At 39.9% G+C, this 22,611-nt stretch overlaps 1 long non-coding RNA gene across 1 annotated transcript; it reads left to right on the forward strand.

Annotated features, from left to right (window-relative positions):
* Window positions 1-17,169: 17,169 nt before the first annotated feature.
* On the forward strand, window positions 17,170-18,174 carry LOC115302900. Its single transcript, XR_003913703.1, has 2 exons — window positions 17,170-17,451; window positions 17,931-18,174. It is a non-coding gene; the product is annotated as an uncharacterized LOC115302900 (long non-coding RNA).
* Window positions 18,175-22,611: the final 4,437 nt, after the last annotated feature.

Here is a 22,611-nt window from a genome sequence, read left to right on the forward strand (position 1 = left end):
GTATGCTGAATCTTTTCATTAAAGATATTGGGATGGGATGCTAGAGAGACGCAGAGGCAGAGGACATGGAGTATGATGAGGAAGCAGAAAGAGACAGAGACGCACAGAGAGAGGCGAGAGAGTAACAAAAACCTCTAAGTTGGAGCTAGTTGGTATTAGTTTAGGCATTGAGTATAACAATCTATTGAAAAATCCAGACATGAGTGAAACAAAGGTGGATGTAGTCAGCTTAAATTGACTAGCTCAGTGTTCCAGTCATAATTTTTCTGATCTTCCCACCACATTGCCCCCTAGCTTACGTCCTGGGTCTCTCTTTTTAGCGTCATCTAACCTTGGTATTTTCACTCATGCTGTTCCAGTTGGGTCAGTCACCAGAAAGAATACTAATTTGTAACCTCCAAGGTTTTTGGATCAGGAAGTTATTTCTCATTTGAGACTCAACTGTCTGAGCCACTCATCCCCTGTTATCATTTTATAGCACAGCTACCCAGGTTGTTCTCAGATCCTGGCATTTCATTGATTACTACAAGAGAAGATCCCCTCTGACACTTGTATTTGTCAAAGCATCTTCTTCACCTGCTAAAAAGGAGGTAGGAGATATTACAGGATTGACTGATTCTGGAGGATTGACAATATGAAGCAAGAGTCTGTGTGATTTACTTTATATCATATAACATTTGTTATATGCAACAGAAGATGCTGAGTACTTGGTAAACTTCATTTTTAAATGTAGGCCAGTAACATTAACTACCCAGTGGTCTCAAACTTTAGTGTGCATCAGAATTACCTGGACTAAAGGGCTTGTGAGAACACACACTTTTGGGCCGTCCCCCTAGAGTTTCTGACTCATCTGGGGACTCACCTTGAGAACTTAGCAATCCCAGGAAATGGAGGAGGGGAAGACTCTGATGGGGAAAAACCCATGCAAAGAAGTAAGAAGATGCCTCCTCTAGACTAGTGCTTCTTAAGATTGAATGTGACTATGAATCTCCTAGGAGTCTTGTTAAAATGCAGATTCTGACTGAGCAGGGCTGGAGGGGATTCTGAGATTCTGCATTTCTAGTAATGCAGGTGATGTTGATGCTGCTGGTCCAGGAGCCACACTGGGGTCCTATATTACCCAGGGCAGTGTTTCTCAAAGTGTACCCTGGAGACTATCTATATAAAAACACAGAGGTGACGGGGAGAGAAGGTACTGCCATCAGAATGGAGCCCTAGGCCCACCCCTGGATGCTGTATCTGGGAGGAAGCTCTGGAAATGGGTCCCCAGGAATCTGCAGGTTGAACAAGCATTTCTACAATTCTTCAACAAACTGAAAACAAAGGATTGGGGGTTGAGGTTTGGGAGGAGGAGGAGGACGGGGGCGGGGGGAGGGCGGTATTCAGTGATCAATATTTCCAGGTACTGACTGCCAGGGCCCGTAGTTATTTTCTCTCCTTTATTCTATTGCCCATATTTTGTTGGCTGTTTTTGACATCGTCAGAATAAGTAAGGAGGGTCTTAAAAGAAGGGGTAAAACTTTGAATGGCTTATTTTGTTCTGTATTAGCAAACAGTTACTAAGAAAAAAAATGGAAACTATAGGACATATTTCTTCAATTTTTCATACATTTAAATTATTCCTGCTTTACCTATTTCCTCTATTTCCATAGACAACTACAAATTATTGTCTAGACATCTTTTGTTAGTAGTAAGTGAAAAATGTTTTTGTAATGATTACTTAATATGTTGCTAAATCCAGGAGACAGCAACTGCCTGCCAGCAAGTGCCATATTGAAGTTTCCTAAACACTACAAAAAATAGAAATTATTTACAGTTAGTATTCAACATTGGCAAACAAGTCATGCTATTAAAGATGTATTTGCATATGTTATATTAAGAGGCATGCAAATGTATGTGCAAAATGGGCATAATTAATCATTTCCACCAGTGATGAATATCCCATTTCCAATCTTGCTGTCCAATCTCTCCTTTCTTTTGAGCACAGATGTGTGTTTCTAACCTCCTGGGATTCCAGCATTATGTGCAATATCCCTTCCCCCATCCCTCAGCTCCTACACCTACATTTAAAGGACCGAAACATGGAAAATAATTCAATGTTCTTATCCAAAGATTAAGAAAATAAAGTTTGAAAAGCAGTAAATGTGGACAGTTGTTTTTAATCCTAGTTCTTATTGTCAGTAACATCTAGGAAGCTTTTCCAAAGTTCAGATTCCCCAACCATCTCAAGATTCACATCTAGGGTTTGGAGCAGGCCAGGAAATTTATAAGTGTCTAAAACATCCTCGGTAATTCAGATGAGCAGCCAGGATTGGGCACGACTGGCATAGATTAAAAAACATTGGACAGAATGAGGGAACTTTGATAATACTGTAGTTATTATTTTTGTTGTTAAATGTAAGTTTGGTTAATATTATTGAGTTCTTCCTACATATCAGCCATGTTACTAAGCACTTTACATATATTATAAGTGAATCATCACAACAACCATCCATCTTACAGATGAGGAAACTAAGAGTTGGAAAGGTCAAATAATTTGCCTAAAACCAGAGATAGTAAGTGGCAAAGCAGAAATTTGGCTTTCTCACTAAGCAGTACATGAGTCATTTGAGTAGTTATGTGAGTCATTTGAGTCATTAATTTTTCTCATTTGGAGTGAGGGATGTTAGACTAGACGCTAGATCACTTCTATTCTTCCTTCAAGTCTAATGTTTATTCGTGGAATTGAGTTGACCTAGAAGACATGGTTTTAAGCCTTCTGGAGCTTGAGACACGTTGTCTCCCTTGTCTTCCTTCCTTCCCATTTCAGGTTGAAAGTGCCTCTTCATCGATGGCTCCCCATTTTCTATGGAGCAAAAACTCCTTCACTGTCTGCGCCAATCCCTCTCCTGAGCTTCATCTTCCAGCACCTCAAGGCAGAATCCCAACTCTCCAGCCTCACACGATAACAAGCTTCCCCAGCTCTGGGCCCTTGCTCACACTGTTCTTTTTGTCTCCATGCTTTGTCCTTCTTGGTTGCTTGAAGGAATAATCCTGCTCACTGTTCACAGCCAACCTACATAACAATTCCTTTGTGTAGACATCCCTGTTTTCTTGGTCAGAATTAATTTGTTTTTTGATTTTATTTTGTGTTACAGGTAAGTAAACTTAAGGCTCTGGCAATCTCAGTTTCAAATTTTCTATCAGTTTAATCACATAAGCATGCCAGTACTTGGCAGTCTTGGTTTAGACAACATGGCAACTGGAGTTATGGCAAGTAGCCGACTAGGGGTGTGAACTGTCTGCCTATTAGTGAGATTCTCAGGGCAGAGGCACCTGCCTTATCTGTTTGACTATTCTTCCACCCATACCCATCCATCCATCTGACCCTCCACTCATTCATTTATTTTCTTTATATTTATTAAATTTAAATTTTTATTTCTAGTAAACATACAGTGTAATATTAGTTTCAGGTGTACAACATAGTGATTCAACAATTCTATACATTACTAAGTGCTCATCATGATAAGTGTATGCTTAAGTTTTCATCACCTGTTTTACCCACCGCCCACCCACCTCCCCTCTGGTAACCATCAGTTTGTTCTCTAGAGTTAAAAGTCTATTACTTGGTTTGTCTGATCTGTTTTTTTCTCTTTGCCCATTTTTTTGTTTCTTAAATTGCATATGTCAGGGAAATCGGATGGTATTTGCCTTTCTCTGACTGACTTATTCCATGTAGCATTATACTCTTTAGCTCCAACCATATTTTTGCAAAAGGCAAATTTTCATTCTTTTTTATGGCTGAATAATATTCCATTGTGTGTGTATAAATATATATGGATGTATGTATATACATACATATATTCTTTATCTATTCATCTATTGATGGACACTTGGGCTGCTTCCAGAATATGGTAATTGTAAATAACACTACAATAAACATAAAACGCCTGTATCCTTTTGGATTAGTGTTTTTGTATTTTGGGAGTAAAGAGCTAGTACTGTAATTACTGGATCCTAGAGTAGTTCTATTTTTAACTTTTTTGAGGCAATTCCATACTGTTTTTCAGAGTGCTTGTACTAGTTTGCATTCCCACCAACAGTGCATGAGGGTTTCCCTTTCTCTACATCCTTGCCAAGACCTATTGTTTCTTGTGTTGTTGATTTTAGTAGGAAGTGATATCTCATTGTAGTTTTGATTTGTATGTCCCTGATGATAAGTGATGTTGAGCATGTTTTTATGTGTCTGTTGGGTATCTGCATGTCTTCTTTGGAGAAATGTCTGTTCAGGTCTTCTGCCCATTTTTAATTGGATTGCTATTTTTCTTTTTTTAGTGTTGAGTGGTATCAGTTTTTTATATATTTTGGATACTAACCATTTATCAGCTATATCATTTGCAAATATCTTCTCCCATTCAGTAAGTTACGTTTTAGTTTTATTAATTGTTTTCTTCCTGTGCAAATCTTTTTATTTTGATGTAGTTCCAATACTTTGTGTTTGGTTTTGTTTCTCTTGCCTTAGGAGACAAATCTAGATAAAAAGATGCTATGGCTACTGTCAGAGACATTATTGCCTGTGCTCTCTTCTACAATTTTTATGGTTTCAAGTCTCACATTTAGGTCTTTCACCCAGTCTGAGTTTATTTTTGTGTGTGGGGTAAGAGAGTGGTCCAATTTTATTCTTTTCTTGTAGATGTCCAGTTTTTCCAACACCATTTGTTGAAGAAACTATCTTTTTTCCATTGGATATTCTTTCCTGCTTTGCCGAAGATTAATTTACTATATAATTGTAAGTTTATTGCTGTGTTTTCTATTCTATTCCATTGATCTGTATGTCCTGTTTTTGAGCTAGTATCATCATGTTTTCATTGCTACAGCTTTGTAATATAACTTGAAGTCTGGACTTGTGATATCACAAGTTTTTTCCTTTTCAAGATTGCTTTAGCTATTCAGGGTCTTCTGTGGTTCCAATCAAATTTTAGGATTGTTCTACTTCTGTGGAAAATGCTATTGGCATTTTTATAGGAACTGCATTAAATCTGTAGATGGCTTTGTATCTATTCATTTATTTATATATGTTAACATATACACCCCAAATTTAAGTTGCCTCTACTTGGCACATAATAGACACTTAATTATTTGTTGAATTGACATTGATTTTATGTGAATGTCTGCTTAGAGAAATCTTTTGCAATCAGCTTCTTCTCCACCATCACTCCTGCCACCTTGGATAAAACCTATTTCCTCTAAAGAAGTAGGTAATGAAGTATCAAAGGAATGATAGCTATAAAAAATGACTAGAAGGACAAAAATGTTAAATTTGATTAGTGATGACTATCAGCATAATAAAAGAGACAAAACTGACATTGTGCTTTGCTTAAAAGACAGTGATGAAGGCCAAGCTCTTCAACTGGATCTGTGCCCAGCACTGCCTTTGTTACAAGCCTGGAAAAAGATGCAGACAGCATATAAGCAATGTGACCTGTAAGACTAAGTGGAGGTAAGCAAGAGACCATGCCTTACTCAGATAAGGCTGCTAAAACAAAACACCATAGCTGGGTGGTTGATAAAAAAAACAGAAATTTATTTCTCATAGTTCTGGAAGCTGCAAGTCCATTATCAGGATGCCAACAGGTCAGGTTCTGGTGAAAGCTCTCCTCTGGTTTGCAAACTCCTGACTTCTTGTGGTATCCTCACATGGCAGAGAATACATAGAGAGAGAAAACAATCTCTAATGACTCTTAGAAGGGCATTAAGCCCATTCATGTGGGCTCCATCCTTATGACCTCATCTAACCCAAATGACCTTCCAAAAGCCCATCTCCTAATAACATTGAAATGTGGGGTGTGGCTCCAACATATGAATTTTGAAAAGACACAAATATTCATTCCATAATAGGCCACCAACAGGTCCTCAGGGCCAGAATCATTCAACCCACCACAACAGTTGGCAGCATTCAGGGAAAAGAAGAGGTGTAGACTTGCAAAAGGAGCTTTGTATATTTGGACACCAAGAGAACAATGTACATAAAGAAAAATTTTTATTCAAATCTTTTATAGTCATTATTGCTTGGCAACTTGTGGAAACTTTCACTGACTTCCCAAGGTCTTCTTAAGCCTTTGTATCTGCCCCATTAACTACCATATTGTGCTTTGCTCTGACTTTATCTCTCACACTGAACTGAAAGCTCTACAAAGAAGACAGAGTGTACTTCACTTTGGTGTTCCCAAGGCCTGTTAAAGACATGAGAATTCCTCAATACATATTTAATGGATTAATTAAGGGAAAAATAAGCCACGTGTACCTATTACAGGTAGTTCCTTTTAATGACCACCTTTATAGTCCTGTAGAATGGGAAGTGTTCCATTTGTGTCCTCTGGATGAAAAAGTAGGCCATCTCAGACAAGAGGTAGATTTTTGATCATGTGGGGCAAGGAGGGTCTAAACTAGGTGACAAGATAGAAAGGATCAAAGTGTAGGGATTGTAGTTGTACCAAATCTCCTCTAAAACAAAAATGTCTTTTGTTTTAGATAGACGTTTTCTATCCCAGCAATTGCTAGAAAGCAGTTACAATTCTGATTCTGTTCTGCTAGGGCAGGCAAGAGATTCCTTTGCAAGTGTTTGTTCTTTCTGATTTTACATGAGTATCCAAAGACTTCTTATATAGGTAGCAAATGGCCTCCTCCTGTACAAGGTAAGAATTATAGCTTAACATTTACTTCCTCTTAACCAGGGCCCAGGAATCCTGAATCAATAATTTCAAAGACTTAATGAGATAGCTTTTGCTTCATAATGTGTTTTTCTAGCTCACTATCCATACACCCTGCCCTTTTCTTTTTGCAATCATCTGCAATTAGTTTTCCATTATGACCTGTTTAGAACAGGGGATGCATTTCCCTTGATCATCTACTTGAATATTGTATAATTATCCACATTTGATGAAATCTTGGTTATTTGAAAGAGGCTGCTCACAGATGACCGTATTTTGTTCTAGAGAAGCAGAGAACTAGTTTTTGAGACTTGCCTTAGAGGTTAATTATGAGTCATATAAATATTAGGGTTTTTAATATTATCCCAGTACAGCCTCCAACACATTCCAAGTCACTTTTATTTGCATCTAAGTCAGAAATCAATGATACACAATTCCTGCCTTAGCCCTATTAAATAAGATAATATATTAAAAACAACAACACATGGTCTATCGTGAGTGGTCAGATGTTGACTCTCTTGCTCCTTTTCCCCTTCACATTCTTTTCCCTACTACACACCTAAAGAGCATGACCCCACTGAATGTCGATTAGGAGGAGTAAAGGGCAGTATTCTGCTATAGTTTCCTGATATTTTTTTAGATCCTAACACCAGTGGGAATGTGGTTATAAAGGCCTCAGATAATTGGGGTCCCACCTGTTTTAGATTATCTTGTGCTATCTTAATTGTTTGTGATCCTTTAATATGAAAATTTGGGAAAAAAAGCAATCTGTTTTGTTTTTTGCATTTTTCAAATCTGGTCACTTTTTATCTAAGGATGATAGTGTGTGTGTGTGTGTGTGTGTGTGTGTGTGTGTGTGTGTCTGTCTGTCTATGTGTGTCAGAGATGTTTCCATCTCTTGTGGTTTATATGAACTATAACTCTCTCAAATTCCTTGTGGCTGAGAACTTTTTAAATCAGATTAGATCTAGATTGAGTTTTAAGAGGAGTCTTTCAATGGTAAAAATAGCAAAGCACTTAAGAAAGTGTTATCTACATACAAATAGTTCATACCTTCAAAGGATATTTCTTATTTCTAATATTCAACCATCCTGACCATTTCAATAGGCCATACCAGAAAGTATAATCCTCCTTTCCCTACTTTCTTATTTTTGATAGTGATATCACAAACCGAATGAAGGATCATTAAAATTGGGCCCTGGATTTTTTATTTTCTTCAAAGAAAGTTGTCAAGATAAAGTATATGCTTTTTAAATCAGCTTATCATTGACAAGTCACTCCTTAGATTATTAAAGTTGCAGGAACATCCACAACATCATTTACTTTTTGTGGAGAAAAAATTTAATTATTATGGTAGGATGAGAAAAATGTAAGTCTATTCAGAATTGTTGAAAGGCATAACTCAGAATATTTTATGCAGTACTGTGCAATAATGTCACTTCTCAATCATTTGAGTTCTGAATCTCTGCAATGTATTTGAGCAAAATCTTTTGCTGCCACTTATCTCATTAGGACCGGAAGCTCCCTCCTCCAATCTGGTGTGTTGCTTCTCACACTGGTGTTTTACAGGGCACCCACCATCAAGAAGGAGAAGACAAAAGAGCAGAGTGATTGAGGCCATAGTGGTGATAGACATGAGCTGAACTTAGATCAATGACAAGGTAAAGGACCCAGGATACTGATTATTTCAGTGGTGTGCACCTGTCAACATAGTTAAAGCAGATTTTAATCCAGATATCATCTTAGTTCTGTCATTTATACCTCTATAATTTTTAAAAAATTTTTAAAATTATTTATTTATTTTGAGAGAGAGATGGCATGTGCACTTGACAAGTGGGGGAGGGGCAGAGAGAAAAGGAGAGTGAGAACGCCAAGCAGGCTATATGCTGTCAGCGCAGAGCCCGGTGGGGCTCAATCTCACCAACCATGAGATTATGACTTAACTGAAATCTGAAGTCAAGAGTTAAATGTTCAACTGATTAAGCCACCCAGGCTCCCCTACCTTTATGATTTTAACTGCTACACTGTCAAATCCTGTCTTATTCTTTATAAAATGGGCATAATTTTAAAAGTTCCTGTGTCTCTTGTGGTTGTGAGAATAAGATGAAATGATGCACGCCAATTGTTTGTTCATGTATTTATTTGTTTATTGCCTTTCTTCTATCTTGCCTCCAAGCAAAAATCAGGACTTTGTCTTGTCTTGTCCATGGAGGTATCCCCCAGTGCCAGAAACAATGTGGCACATATAGCAGGAGCTCAACAAATACTGTTTTTAAAAAATAAATGATTTTTTTAAATGATGAATTTTGGGGGCACCTGAGTAGCTTAGTCAGTTAAGCATCTGATGTCAGCTCAGGTCATGATTTTGTGGTCTGTGGGTTCAAGCCCAGCATTGGGCTCTGTGTTAGCCTGGAGCCTGCTTCAGACTCTGTGCCTCTGTCTTTCTGACCTTTCGCCACTTGCACTTTTTCTCCCTTTCTTTCTCTCTCTCAAAAATAAATAAACATTATAAAAATGATGAATTTTATTTTATTTTTTTATAATTTTTTTGTTTTTTATTTATTTTTGAGAGACAGAGAGAGACAGCATGGACAGGGGAGGGTCAGAGAGAGAGGGAGACACAGAATCCGAAGACAGGCTCCAGGCTCTGAGCTAGCTGTCAGCACAAAGCCTGATGCGAGGCTCGAACCCACCAACCGTGAGATCATGACCTGAGCTGAAGCCAGACACTTAACCGACTGAGCCACCCAGGTACCCCCAAAATGATGAATTTTTGGCATGACTCCAGGCAAATAGTAACTGCTCAATAAATATTAGAATTAAAAAAAACACCTAATTCTGTGAGATGTTTCTCAAATAAAGGATATTGGGCAATATATATTATAAAGACTGACATATCCTTTAGTGAAGATATCTGTATAACTTTGTTAGTTCCATTTACTAATCTTCTTTGGGCACAAAATCCTTTCTTCCCAGCTATACCTGTTAATTAATATTCTGCAACATTACAATTGGACACGTGTTGGAAAACAATGAAGTAGTCCAGTATCTTTACGTTAGAAATAAGAAAACTGAGGTCCAGATATTTTTTAAAGATTTTTTATGTTTATTTATTTTTGACAGAAATAGAGAGAGAGAGAGAAAGCAAGTGAGGGAGGGACAAACAGAGGGAGGGAGAGAGAGAATCCCAAGTAGGCCTTATGCTGTCAACACAGAGCCTGATGTGGGGCTTGAACCATAAATGATGAGATCATGACCTGAGCCAAGGTCAAGAGTTGGACACTTAACCAACTAAGCTACCCAGGCATCCCTGAGGTGCAGATATTAAATGGCTTGCCTAGGTCAAGTAGTCTGAAGCAGCAATTCTAGAACTAGAGGCAAATGTTCCAACTCCCAGGCCTGCAATTTTCCCCCCAGGACAGGTGAGCAATGGCATGTGGATAGAGATGTTTATTTCAGCATTAGAAAGTGTGGATTCAAGTCCCACCTGCATTTTCTAGCAGGGAGGTCTGTATCAGACACTGTTGGAGCCAGTCTCCTCTCCTCTCGTCCCTTAATGGGGCCTGTTTTGATATCTGAGCATAAGTCTACCTCCCAAACTGGTCCTTAGGAATGTGGAAGCTGGAAGTGCAGGGGTCTTACCAACCCACATGGCAACTCTTGACCAATAGAAAATAGTTCCTCATTGGTAACCACTTTCTCTGTTTGGCCCTCAGGCAGATAACTCCAGGCACATTCTAGATCTCTCTTTAGGGGCCCTGTAGGACGTACCCCAGATGTCCACATATGTGACATAGTCCACAAGTGGGTAGCCTTATAGGCAACATTTCAAATTCCTAGCTTCTGTCCTTTACAGTCTCTCTGCCTCTTCTCAGGTGTGTTACACTTTTGCTTATTACTGAAAACAGCTGTGTCATCTCCTGTGTGCCTGTTAAACAGGTGCTGGGTTTCACACCAAAGGTGGCTGCAATTCAGCAGGTGGAGGCATAAAATAGGAAGTGACATCTAAACATAAGTGGGACTAGAATGGAGGCTGCTAAAAGATGAGAGGTGCTACTAGGCTCAAAGCTCTGCTGTGGTTGTTTTTTTTCCCCTGAATTTTCAAGGATTTTGAGAAGGCATGAGAACAATGTGTTTACAAACATACTTTGTGTTTATGACACCTTCTGGTTTTTCTGTAATGCTGAGTAAAACAAGGGAGGTATACTTGGTGTGGGAAATGAGTGAAATTGAGATAGTTACCACAATCCTTTGTTTCTTTTTTAGGTTTGTTTATTTATTTTTTGAGAGAGAGGCAGAGTGTGAGAGGGGGAGGGGCAGAGAGAGACAGAGACACAAATTCCAAAGCAGGCTCCAGGCTCTGAGCTGTCAGCACAAAGCCTGATGTGGGGCTCGAACTCAAAAGCTGTGAGATCATGACCCAAGCCAAAGTCAGACATGCAACCAACTGAGCCACCCAAGAGCCCCATTACCACAACGCTTTAACAACACTGCATAACCTACCAGGGCATGAGAGTTTTAAGCTTTAAGCTTTTCATTCTGCTCTACATCCGAGGCAAGAAAGGGAGGTGACACAGTTGTATCAGACTTTGAAAACAAAGACTCAAACATCACAGTTTATTTCCTCCTTAAGTAATAATAGAATTCAGGTGTTCCCCTTCAGTAATTTTCTTCCACATATGACTCAGGGACACAGGCTCTTCCACATAGTGTCTCCACTTTTCCCTGCAGCCTTGTCCCTGTCATGTGCATCCAGCTGACAGAAGAGGAGAGTATGGAGAGGGCATCCTGCTCATAGAAAACTAAAGCTCATATTCCACTGGCAAAAATTGGTCCCATGGCTTCCCCTCAAAGCAAGGAGGATGGGAAATGTAGTGATTAGCTAGATAGTAACTTCTCAGAAACAACTAAGTTCTACGGAAAGTGAAGTGTAAGTTGAGGGGAGCAATAGCCGTTTTGCTACAGTGGTGTATCTGTCAAATATGCCAGTTGTAGGGCCCAGTGAGTCTGGATCCAGACCCCGGTTCTCTCACTCACTAGCTAAGCACCTGCCACTGGCCAGAACCCAGAGCCAATCCACCTAGGCATTTGATGGATGTTTGTGTGCCCGCTGTGAATCTCTGACTGTGCCTGCGGAAGTAGAAATATATCATACAAACAAGGTGATCTGGTACCAAAAAAATGCTTTATGCTTCCTTGTTTAGAAAGGAATAGTGGTTGGAGCTGGAACTCAGAATATCAGGAAAAGGGCAAATCATTAAAATTTACAGTGGTGCACAGTAATTTCGTTGACATCAGCCATAGAAATATTTTCTAGATATTTCTCCCCAGGGAGAGCAAAATTAAACTCTTGCAGCTACATCAAAATTAAAAGCTTTGCATAGTGAAGGAAACCATCAATAAAACAAAATGGCAACCTACAGAATGGGAGAAGATATTTGCAAATGACATATCCAGTAAAGGATTGATATCCAAAATACATAAAGAATTTATACAACTCAACACCCCAAAATAAATAGCTCAATGTAAAAATGAGCAGAAGACATGAACAGGCATTTCTCCAAAGAAGACATACAGAAGACATCATGGCCAACAGATACATGAAAAGGTGCTCATTATCACTTATCATCAGGGAAATACAAATCAAAACCACAATAAGCTATCACTTCACACCTGTCAGAACGGCTAAAATCAACAACACAAGGAATAAAAGGTGTTGACAAGGATGTAGAGAAAAGGGAACCCTCATGCACTGTTGGTGAGGATGCAAACTAGTACAAGCACTCTGAAAAACAGTCGAAGTTTCTCAAAAAGTTAAAAATAGAACTACCCTACAATCTAGCAATTGCACCACTGGGTATTTACCCAAAGAAAATGAAAACACTAATTTGAAAGGTTATATACACCCCTATGTTTATTGTAGCATTATTTACAATAGCTAAAATATGGAAGCAGCCCAAGTGTGCATTGACAGATGAATGGATAAACAAGTGGTATATATACACAATGGAATATTACTTACCTATCAAAAATAATGAGATCTTGCCATTTGGAGCAACATGGGTGGACCTAGAGGGTATGATGCTATGTGAAATAGTCAGAGAAATACAAATACCATATGATTTCACTCATATGTGGTGGAATTTAGGAAACAAAAAATGAACAAAGAAAAAAGAGACAAGAAAAGAGACTCTTAAATACAGAGAACAAATGGGTGGCTGCTAGAGGGAAGGTGGGGGAGAGGATGAGTAAAACAGATAAAGGGGATTAAGAGTATACTTATTGTGATGAGCACTGAGTAATGTAATATAATTGTTGAATCATTACATTGTTTATCTGAAATAAATATAACACTGCGTATTAATTATACTTCAATCAAAAAACATTTTTTCATTGGTGAAAAATCCTCAAACTTCTTATCAGCCTTTAATTTGCTATGGATTAACTTGGTTTCCCAAATCTTAAGAGTGAATGCTTAAAAGTGAAGTATTAAGATCAATTCAGTTAACTCTTATCCCTGGTTGAGTTTGTCTGCATTTACCCATCTTCCATAATGCCATCAGAGTTGTTATCCTCATATAAATCTGATTATTCTACTTTCCTGATTAAAAATATAAAGTGATTCCTTTCTTCCTGTGAGTTAAGCTCTGGCTTCTCACCAGGTATACCAGGCCCTCTAGACATTGCCCCTCCCGGCTGTCTTCTACCCTCCCCTCTACCGCCCTTCCACCAGTGCCACCACACTGGATTTTCTCCCTTCTCTTTCACTCTTTTGGACCATGTAAATGCTGTTATCTGCTAGGAATTTTGTTCCCTACCCCATCACGACCTAGCAAATACCCATTTATTCTTCAAGGTCCAACTCACTCGATACCCTCTCTCTGAAGTGTTTTTCTGAATCCTTCAGTCTCTGTCTTCCGGTCTCCCCACTACTATACCTGGGTGAAACCAACTATCCCTTTACCTGATTTCCATGGCATGTAAACATACCTCTGTGATGATGTTTATTATTTTACATCCTGATTATCCAAGAGTTAGTCTCCTAGGCACAGCTCTGAGCCTCAAAAGCAGAGAACATGTCTTATTCATCTTTTACATTCCCAGGGCCCAAGAGAACATCTGTCTCATTTAGCTTTCAATGCCTGTTTGTTGAATTTTATTGGAATTCAAAACCCCGACACCACAGAGGAATCTGGAACATGGAAACAAAATCCACTCGTTCTCCTGTGTGTGTTTCCTATGATGCAGGATCTTTACTTCTCAAGGGTTATGTTATGGTGGACCACAGTTAATCTATTCTACATGATATGAAAGGGAAATGTCTATGTTTTCTATAAGGTTACATGATGAAAGATTCCATTTTTACTTAATATCTAGGAAAAATGTATTATTTTTTATGTCATGTGATTTCCAAAGTCCTCTCTTATACTTTTTCTCTTAATATAAGTGTCATCACCAGGGGAGTAAGGACATCACCAGTTTATGTTAACTGAAGACATGAGAAAGCCATGTTTCTCCACATGTGGACCCACACCTTCTTTGGGTTTTTGAAAGGTGATCTCTTATTACTAGACTTCCTTTTTGCAGAGGGACACTTCTACTTTGGACTCTTTCAGAGAAATTGGCATTTGGAAATGTGTGTGGGGCTGGTATGAGTGTCACATAATCAGAGTGTGCTCTGGCATTTAGGGCTGGGATCCAGGAATGCTGCTGACCTTGCAATGCATGGGTCAGTGGTGCAAACTAAATATTGTTCCATCCAATGCCAGGAACCCCCAAACGAGAACCACTGAGTTAAGGGATATGGTAAGCTCTTTAGTTGAAAACCATTGAGTGAACAGCTTTTTTGTTTTGTTTTGTTTTAGATGAGATAACAGTAAACCATAGGAATCTAAAAGGAAACTCCTGCCTTAGTTTAAAAACTTTTGATTTAGGGGCACCTGGGTGGCTTGGTTGGTTAAGCATCCAACCTCGGCTTAGGTCATGATCTCACAATTTGTGGGTTTAAGCCCTGCATCAAGCTCTGTGCTGACAGGTCGAGTCTTGGAGCCTGCTTCAGATTCTGTGTCTCCCTCTCTCTGCCTCTCTCCTGCTCATGCTCTGTCTCTCTCTGTCTCTCTGACTCTTATAGTTATTTCTCCTGTGCATAAAATATGGGCTTATATCACATTCACTGGAAACAGGAAACTTCTAAACGAATCAATGAGAGAAGCAGTCAGCATGCCCTCTTGCTTGTGAATATAAGGCAGAATAGCAGAATAAAATGGCCCTTCCTATGAAATACATTTAATTTAATAAAACATCAAATTAAAGGCAGAACAGTCTCATCCCTATTACAAAATAACCTGCAGAGTGAAAACTGAAACATGCACAATTTCATTAACCTTCCATTCATAAAGCATAATGTAGGGAGAATGCCGTTTTAACATCCAAGTGAACAAGGCTATTTCTATTCCTTGAGAGAGCTTTACACACTAACATTGTCAGTGTAGGAATAATATAGAGGAAAGAAATCTCAGACAAAGTATTGAGAAATATTTACCCTGATAATCAACCATTTTTTGGATGAAGATATTTCCTTTTCATAGAGTTTTTTGTCTGCTTTGTTAAATATTCTTAACAGCATATGGAAAAGCGTGTCAGTCGTCTTAGTGATATTTATCAAATTTGAGGATTCTGTTCAATCCTGATCCAGGGTGTTAGAATGTTAGACTTTTAGAACCTCACAACTTCAAAAGAGATCATACCCAGTTCCCTACCTTGCAGATAAGAAAACTGAGGCTGAAAGACATGAGGGATACAAGTAATGGCTCTCATCAGGGCCAGGGAGAGAAAGCAGCAGACCTGGGTAGATCTGCTTTGGAGTTCTACCCATCTTCCAATTACAGACTGTCTTTAGTGAACCTTTAATTATTTTCTGAATAGATAATGGCAATTCAAACCCTTGTTCATTTTACAACATTCCTTAGCTGTTAGTACTAATACAAAATGAGCTCCTGACCAAAAAAGAGAAGGAAAACTTGGAGCAAAAACAAACAACCGTGCAATTTATAAAATTGCAAAACATACCCACTTAACATTTGAAAAACATGTCATATTTCATTAAGATACTGTGTTGCATTCAACTACATTCACTGCAGGAGGATGTAGCATCATTTACCTTCTCTGGCTCTAATGGGTCGGCACAAGTCAGGCACATCCTTTGGCATCCACCCCTTCCTCCTCCTACATGTCATTTGCAAGTAAATTGTGCACCCAACATTTGCTTTGTGCAAGTGAATTTTAAACCCAGGAAACAATATAGTATATTTTAGTATATTACAGAAATAGGCATCGAGTTTAATGAGATTTGGATCTAATGTAGCAATTTGGAAGTCTCGTCAAGCTTATTAAAATGAGATTCTACCCAAGTTTACAAGTAGGTACAATAACATTTGGAATATGACCATGTCTTGCATCTGAGAGGATTTTTCAGTGTACTGTAGATGTAAAGCAAATTGCTTATGTAATACGTTCCTTTCCTTTCCAGAGTTCTATTCTATGACCACTGGTTCTGGAACAAAATGTCCCCATGTGACAGGGATTGTAGCATTTTGGTAATCAGTTTAAAATACAGCTGATTTGTCCTCCTGCTACTTTCCCTAAGGCGACCAGTGTCTGGAAGCTTGTTTTAAGGCCATTCAACAAGCAGGAAGAACCACACCTGTTGCATTTGATTTCCTCCCCATTAAATTAGGATGAATAATTTATTGAGAACTGCTTATGCACAGAAACTCCAGTGAGTGGTTGAAAGATAAGGCTGTCAGGCTGCTGGCATTTTTGCTATTTCTGGTTGTTCCTGAGCAGAAGCTTGGTTTCTTCCCCTAGTGGCATTAAGCCAAAAAGCCTGGTGACCCTGGACTTCCACCTAAGCCCCATGTACCAGAACCTTCCCCCTATGACAAAGGCCATTGTTTCTTTTGTAACTGTGGTAGGTACTGTTGGTTGGCTACCAAACTGACCTTCACAGCCTTCATCTTTCTATAAGTTGAAATAGGCAGATACTTGTATTCCCAGCCTCCCTTACAGCCAGGGTGTTCATGTACCCCGGGTTTAAACCATAAAGCATAAGGTAAATTCTGTTGGGGGCTTCTGGGAAATCTCTTCTTCCCTAGCTGAGAGGTGGTTTCGCACTTAAAGGTTCTGAGGCCAAAATGCCAGACTTTGAGTTCCAGCTTTACCAGTTTTTGTCTGTGAATCCCTGATAAAGCTAATTACACTCTCTAGGCTTTAGTCTTACCTGCTGTAGAATTAAATGAGACAACACATAAATAAAAAAGATCAGGTAGCCCCTGACATATTGTAAATGCTCAAAAAATGTTAGTTATGATTACAATTAATAAAAGATAGAAGGCTTATGATGAATGTCTCTGCTAGCTGCCTTTGGAAACGGCTTTGTGAGGCCATAATGCCTGGAGTTATGGCAACCGTTTTGCGACCATGAGAGGAAAGACCAAGAGAATTGCAGAGACTCTCTGACTCAGTATACTTGCATTGTGAAGATGCTGACCCAAACCTGCCTAGCTCAAGGTTTTCTTCAGTCAACAATGGATATTCTCACAGATTTTCTGTTGCTATCTGCAGAACAATCCCATCTAATACTATCCCTACTAACCCAGCGTATAAGCCCTGCTGTCTATGCCTCCAGCTATTCTGTTGGCTCTGCTCACCGTGTACTGATGTTCCCTCTGGTGAAAACTTTTTAGGATGTTCCCTCCTAACAGTATGTGACTGATTTTCTTTAATCTGTTCTGGGAAGTCTCTTAAAAAGACTGTGGGTTTGATAACAGCCTTGAGTGTGAGAATCAGGCTTTAAGGAGGGGGAAGGGAGTTATTAACTCTTCATCTTACTTCTGAGCAGAATCCAGCTACAAAACAGGGAGGCCTTCTTGGCTTCTGCAGGGCCGGCTGCTGCATGTAAATATCTTCATGAATCACTCGGGCCCCAGTCTGGCAACCTACAGGCTGTATCTGAGGTGGCTTTGGTGATCTCCTCAAACTCCGGTCACCATAGCATGTGGGCTCTGATGGGAATCTAAGGCCAACACGTGTGTAGATGTGGATGGGAGAACTGAGTGGTGCCTTGAATATCATCACATGATGCTTCTTTGCTAAGATCACAAAGCTGCCCTGCCTCTGCTCCCTCAATGCACTTAGGTTTCTTCTGGCAAACTGTGTTCTCAATGCTTTTTTGTTTTCCAGACCACTCCTGAGAAGCCTGATCTGAAAAACATTGAAGGCGATGATCTTATAGAATGGCAGAGGAAAAAAGAAACACAAAAGCAGCAGCTCTGGGACTCACTCTTCTCTAGACAATTGGCTTCTTGCTGGGAGCCTCATGTTTCTATATCTGAGTTTGATGATAAAGCCCTAGGGATTTCTTTCAGTCTGTTCTTCACTGAAACCACTGTAAAATCATAGTAAAAAATAAGGATAATGAAAATAAGGTCACTCTGTAGCCTACCTGGGTTCTAGAACTAAACCAGCTCAGGTCAGGGACAAGATGCGGCACCTACTTGCTATCATCTACCATCAGACCTCAGTAAAATAATTTTCAATAGCTCCATGAGTTTGTAGATGACTTTTTAATCATATAAAATTCAGAATGAGAAGGAAGCTTTTCTGGGGAAATTTAGAAGAAAGAGAGGCACATTTATCTATTGCCTGAATCTGTTTACATTTTTTAAGCACATCGGTGTATTTATTATTTAGTTAAACAGCCACAAGGTGTCACATGTAAGGATCAACCCATTGCCATGGGCTACATTCTCAGAAAAGGCTGACCCCCTGGAAGTTGGCATAAATGATGTGGGTGATTAGGTGTTGGTTGACAAATTGCCCCAGTGCTGCAGCACCCTGTGTCCCGCTAACTCCCAGGAGGTGCTTACTCAAGGGACCAGTTCATTTCAATGTACATAATACACACACTGCCATGCACTTCGCTGTGGGACAACGCAGGGCCCTGCGCGTGCAGAACTGCCAGAAACTGAGCAATGGAAGCTCCTTCATGGTTTTCTCACCCCCACAGAGTTAGACTTGCTGAAGCTCCCTCTCCAGCTAAACAAGCCATTTCCCCCCCAATGCTTCCTGAGTCCTTAATCCTTTTACTGAGAAGCCAGAAAAAGAGGTCAGTGCAAATGGGTGTTGAAAAGAAAAACCCTGGGTCTTTTTTACCCCAGAAAAGCAGAGCATTTCTGAGTTCCGGCTCTGACACACAAAAGCCCTGTCTCTACGTCCCTGCTCATGAGGACTGCCTGCGGCCTTACTGGAGAGTATTCTAGCTGATATTAACCACCGTGATCACGTATCTGGGGAGAAACGCTTTGCAAGTATCCAGAGCGATTGTTTGGAAGCAAGTAGGCCAAGCAGCCCACTACTCTGCATTAACTATAAATGAGAGAATAGAGGAAAACTCTAAGATATGTAAAGGCTTAGGCCTGTGCTTCGTACTATGCCGAGCACCCCGCATCGAATGTAGAAGATTCGGAAGACAGGCTTCTTATGTTGCAGGAACTTAGACACCAAGAGGGAGACAGGACCATTCTACACAAAATAAATAAGCAATTAAGTGCTTGACTCTGTGGTTGTAAATAGCCCTGTGCCAGCTGGGCAAGAGAGAGCACTGGGGCTGAAGTTGTCAAGGACACTTGGTGGAGAAGCTGCCCACTTGGTGGCTGGGAGTGTCAGAGCGAACATAAATTTAGGAAGGATCGAGATGGGGCAACTTGTTTTTATCCACAAAGGGTATCTGTGTGGGTCAGGAATGCAATCAGACAACTTATATTGTTCTGATTCAAACTTTGCACTCAGTTTGAGATATGATTTATAGCTTGAAACACCTATAAACACAAAGATACTGCAAAATGATTTGAGCATAAAAAATAAACAATAGAGAGCTAGTTTTACTATAGCATGTGGCTATGTAGGAGCTAATGTTTGATGGCTTTTTCTTAATACAGAGATTAATAAGTCAGGGCCTCAGTGTTCAGGAAATGAATGTTCATGGTTTCAGTCACTTTCTTGCTAGAGAAATAGGAGGAAACCAAATTCATTCCATCCCTGTATTTCACTTTGCCTTGATTCCCAAAGTAATGAATGAGTTTTTAAGCAGCGGCAGCTGAATTCTTTTTTGCTTTGTCCTGACATGCAGACTATTTAGGAGGAAAATCTAGCCAAGGGAGTGTTTAGGGAGAAGAGGACTGATGCCTGCAATTTACTTTGAAATGCATCAAAAAATAAGATGGATTGTTCTGTGGATACAAAAATGGATAGACATGTAGATATGTGAGAAGGTAAGTATAGTAAAATAGTAATGAAAAAAATCTAAGTGGTAGGTATAAGCCTGCTCATGTAAAATTATTACCTTTCAACTTTATTATTAAAAATTTTATAATAACATGGTGGGGAAAACTGAGGTTACCCTCCCCCCTTAAACTAATAGTTAAAGATCATAATCTGAAAGGACACAGGAAAAATAGCTTATACTAAGTCCTAGACATGAATGAAAAGTAAGAATTGTATATGTGATTTTTAAAAAGGAACCTTCACATCTATCTCTGCTAGCCAACTGTTGATGTCAGAAACTCCCCCATTAGAGACACAGTCTTTTGAGTGAAGGGGTTAGTCTATAAAAGCCTCCTGGGGTTTTTGGAGGACGACCAGATTAGGCTCCACTGGTCATTACCACTCAAATGCAAATCTTAAGTGACCATTTCCAAATAATGTGTAGCTAAAAAGGTTGGGATAAAGGACACAGAAAAGAGAACATAGCACTGAATGTTCTTGGAGTGGAGTGCAAGATGCTGAAAGAATATCTTCAGATGCATTAAAGATCAACTTCACCTTCTTACCAGGCCACCCTGGGCCAACACAAATCCTTATATTAGTGCTCCCCAATTCTAAATAAAAATTTCCTGGAACTCTAATGGAAATGTCCTCAGGCAATTTAAAAAGGCTTATAACTACCTTGTTTTCCCAAGAACAAGAGGCCCTCACTTGTAGCTCTTGCTACTCAAAGCTCAAATCATATCCCCATAGTGAACACTCGGTACCCTGGACTGTTTATGGTGAAGCTTGAACTTTGACTTACCTTTTTTTTTTCTCCTGTGGAGGGGAATACTTCCATTTTTATACATTTATCTATTTTTCTATTGTCAGAGACACACTTTTCTTAGCCTGGATTCCTCAGAAAGCGGAGCCTGAGGCAAAGGTTCATGTGCTACTGTTTTGTTAGGGAGAGTTGACCAAGAATCAGGATGAAGGACATGGGAAGTAAGATAGGAAAAGAGAGAGAACCAATACAACAAAGTGTTTTGAGCTGTCCTCCCCTGAACACAACTAATTGTTTGGTATCCCAGGACCGTCTTCCCTGGAGCCATGTAAACAGTGTCTCAGGAATGTCCCTCAAGGGGAGAAAAGGGGAAGAATTTATCCCTTGTTCCCATGTCCCATTGGTCAAAGGTTCACTCTACAGAGTTACTTCTCCCGCACACCCAAATGTGCGTGTCTAAGAGTTGCTATGAATTTCTATGTCTATGTTTTGGTATCAGAGAAGTCCAAGAGTAACAGGCAAGCATTGCACAGCATGGATGTGAGGCAAAGCGTGGCCAGGCTACGCCTTTGTGAGGCTGCTTGCTGCAGTGACAGCAGAGCAAGAGACAAGTGAAGCTGAGAGACCGGCAGCAGTGGGGAGGAATGGTCTGATGCGGTCCAGCCCTGTACCACGCAGCCTGCTTGGGCCCTCTGTCATCTGGCTTGCTGAATATGCTCTGGGGTTTTCCCAAGAACAAGAGGCCCTCACTTTTTCCTTGAAGGTCTAAGTCTTCTATTTATCCCTTGGTCTGAGTCTAATCAGTCACAGAGTTTCCTTCCCTCAAGGTAGTAGCAGTTGAAATTTCCAAAAAGATCCAAGGCAAGAGGGTGAGTAAAATAAGATGCAGTCCCACAGTTGCAGCTGGTCCTAAGGCCATAATTGACATTCACCATGTTCCTCTTCCACTTCCCATTTTAGATTTCTATCACTGCAGCCAGGAATCTGCCACCACTATACACTGCACTTGCCTAGTAGTGTGAGATCTACATCCTCGAGGGGTCTGAGGTCTTTATTGCTTTGTCCTTGGGCTGTGATTGCTATAATTACCCATTTTCTATGGATGTACCAAAATACATCCTCATGAATTCTGTGAATTTCAGCTGTACTCTCCCTTGCTCACATGGTGCAGAGCAACGTCAGCTCCTCGTGGTATGCAGTACAGTAACTCTTTGCTTGCTGATCCACCAGCATAAGGAACCCAGGGTAATCTGAGAGTAGTTGCAGTTTCAAGTTCAGTGGAAACCTTATGTGACCTCTGGGCATCAAGGGCTCTAAACCAGGAAAAGTCAGTTTGCAGGAATGGAAAACATAAATTTCATAAGAAAGTTGCTGGGAGTGATGATGAGAGAGGCCATGCTCCTCCCCAGATTCACTCATGTGTTCTAACTGTTGGGAACATAACACCATATATTGGCTAAGAGTTCAACACATATATTGCACAGCCAGAGGAGACTGGTCTATTTCTGCAGGGTATTTTCCCTAACATGGCAAGCTAGCTGAGCCAAGCCGTTAATAGCACATTAGACTATTCTGTTAGGCTGGCTGTTTCTTGATGAGCAGGTAGATGGTAGATCCTGTTGTCATACTCTTTTGCTGTTGCTATAAAATAGGTCTCTTGGTCTTATGTAATGTCATGAGCGCTACCACATCAGTCTATCAGGCATTCTGAAAGGCGTCAGATGGTTATGCTGGTGAGGTCATTTCGGGAAGGAAAAACAAACCCGTGTGCAGAGTAAGTATCAATTCCAATAAAAATGAATTACTACATGTGGGGGTAAAGGGACCAATGTA

This window comes from Suricata suricatta, chromosome 9, assembly GCF_006229205.1.
Source record: "Suricata suricatta isolate VVHF042 chromosome 9, meerkat_22Aug2017_6uvM2_HiC, whole genome shotgun sequence".
Taxonomy (NCBI): domain Eukaryota; kingdom Metazoa; phylum Chordata; class Mammalia; order Carnivora; family Herpestidae; genus Suricata; species Suricata suricatta.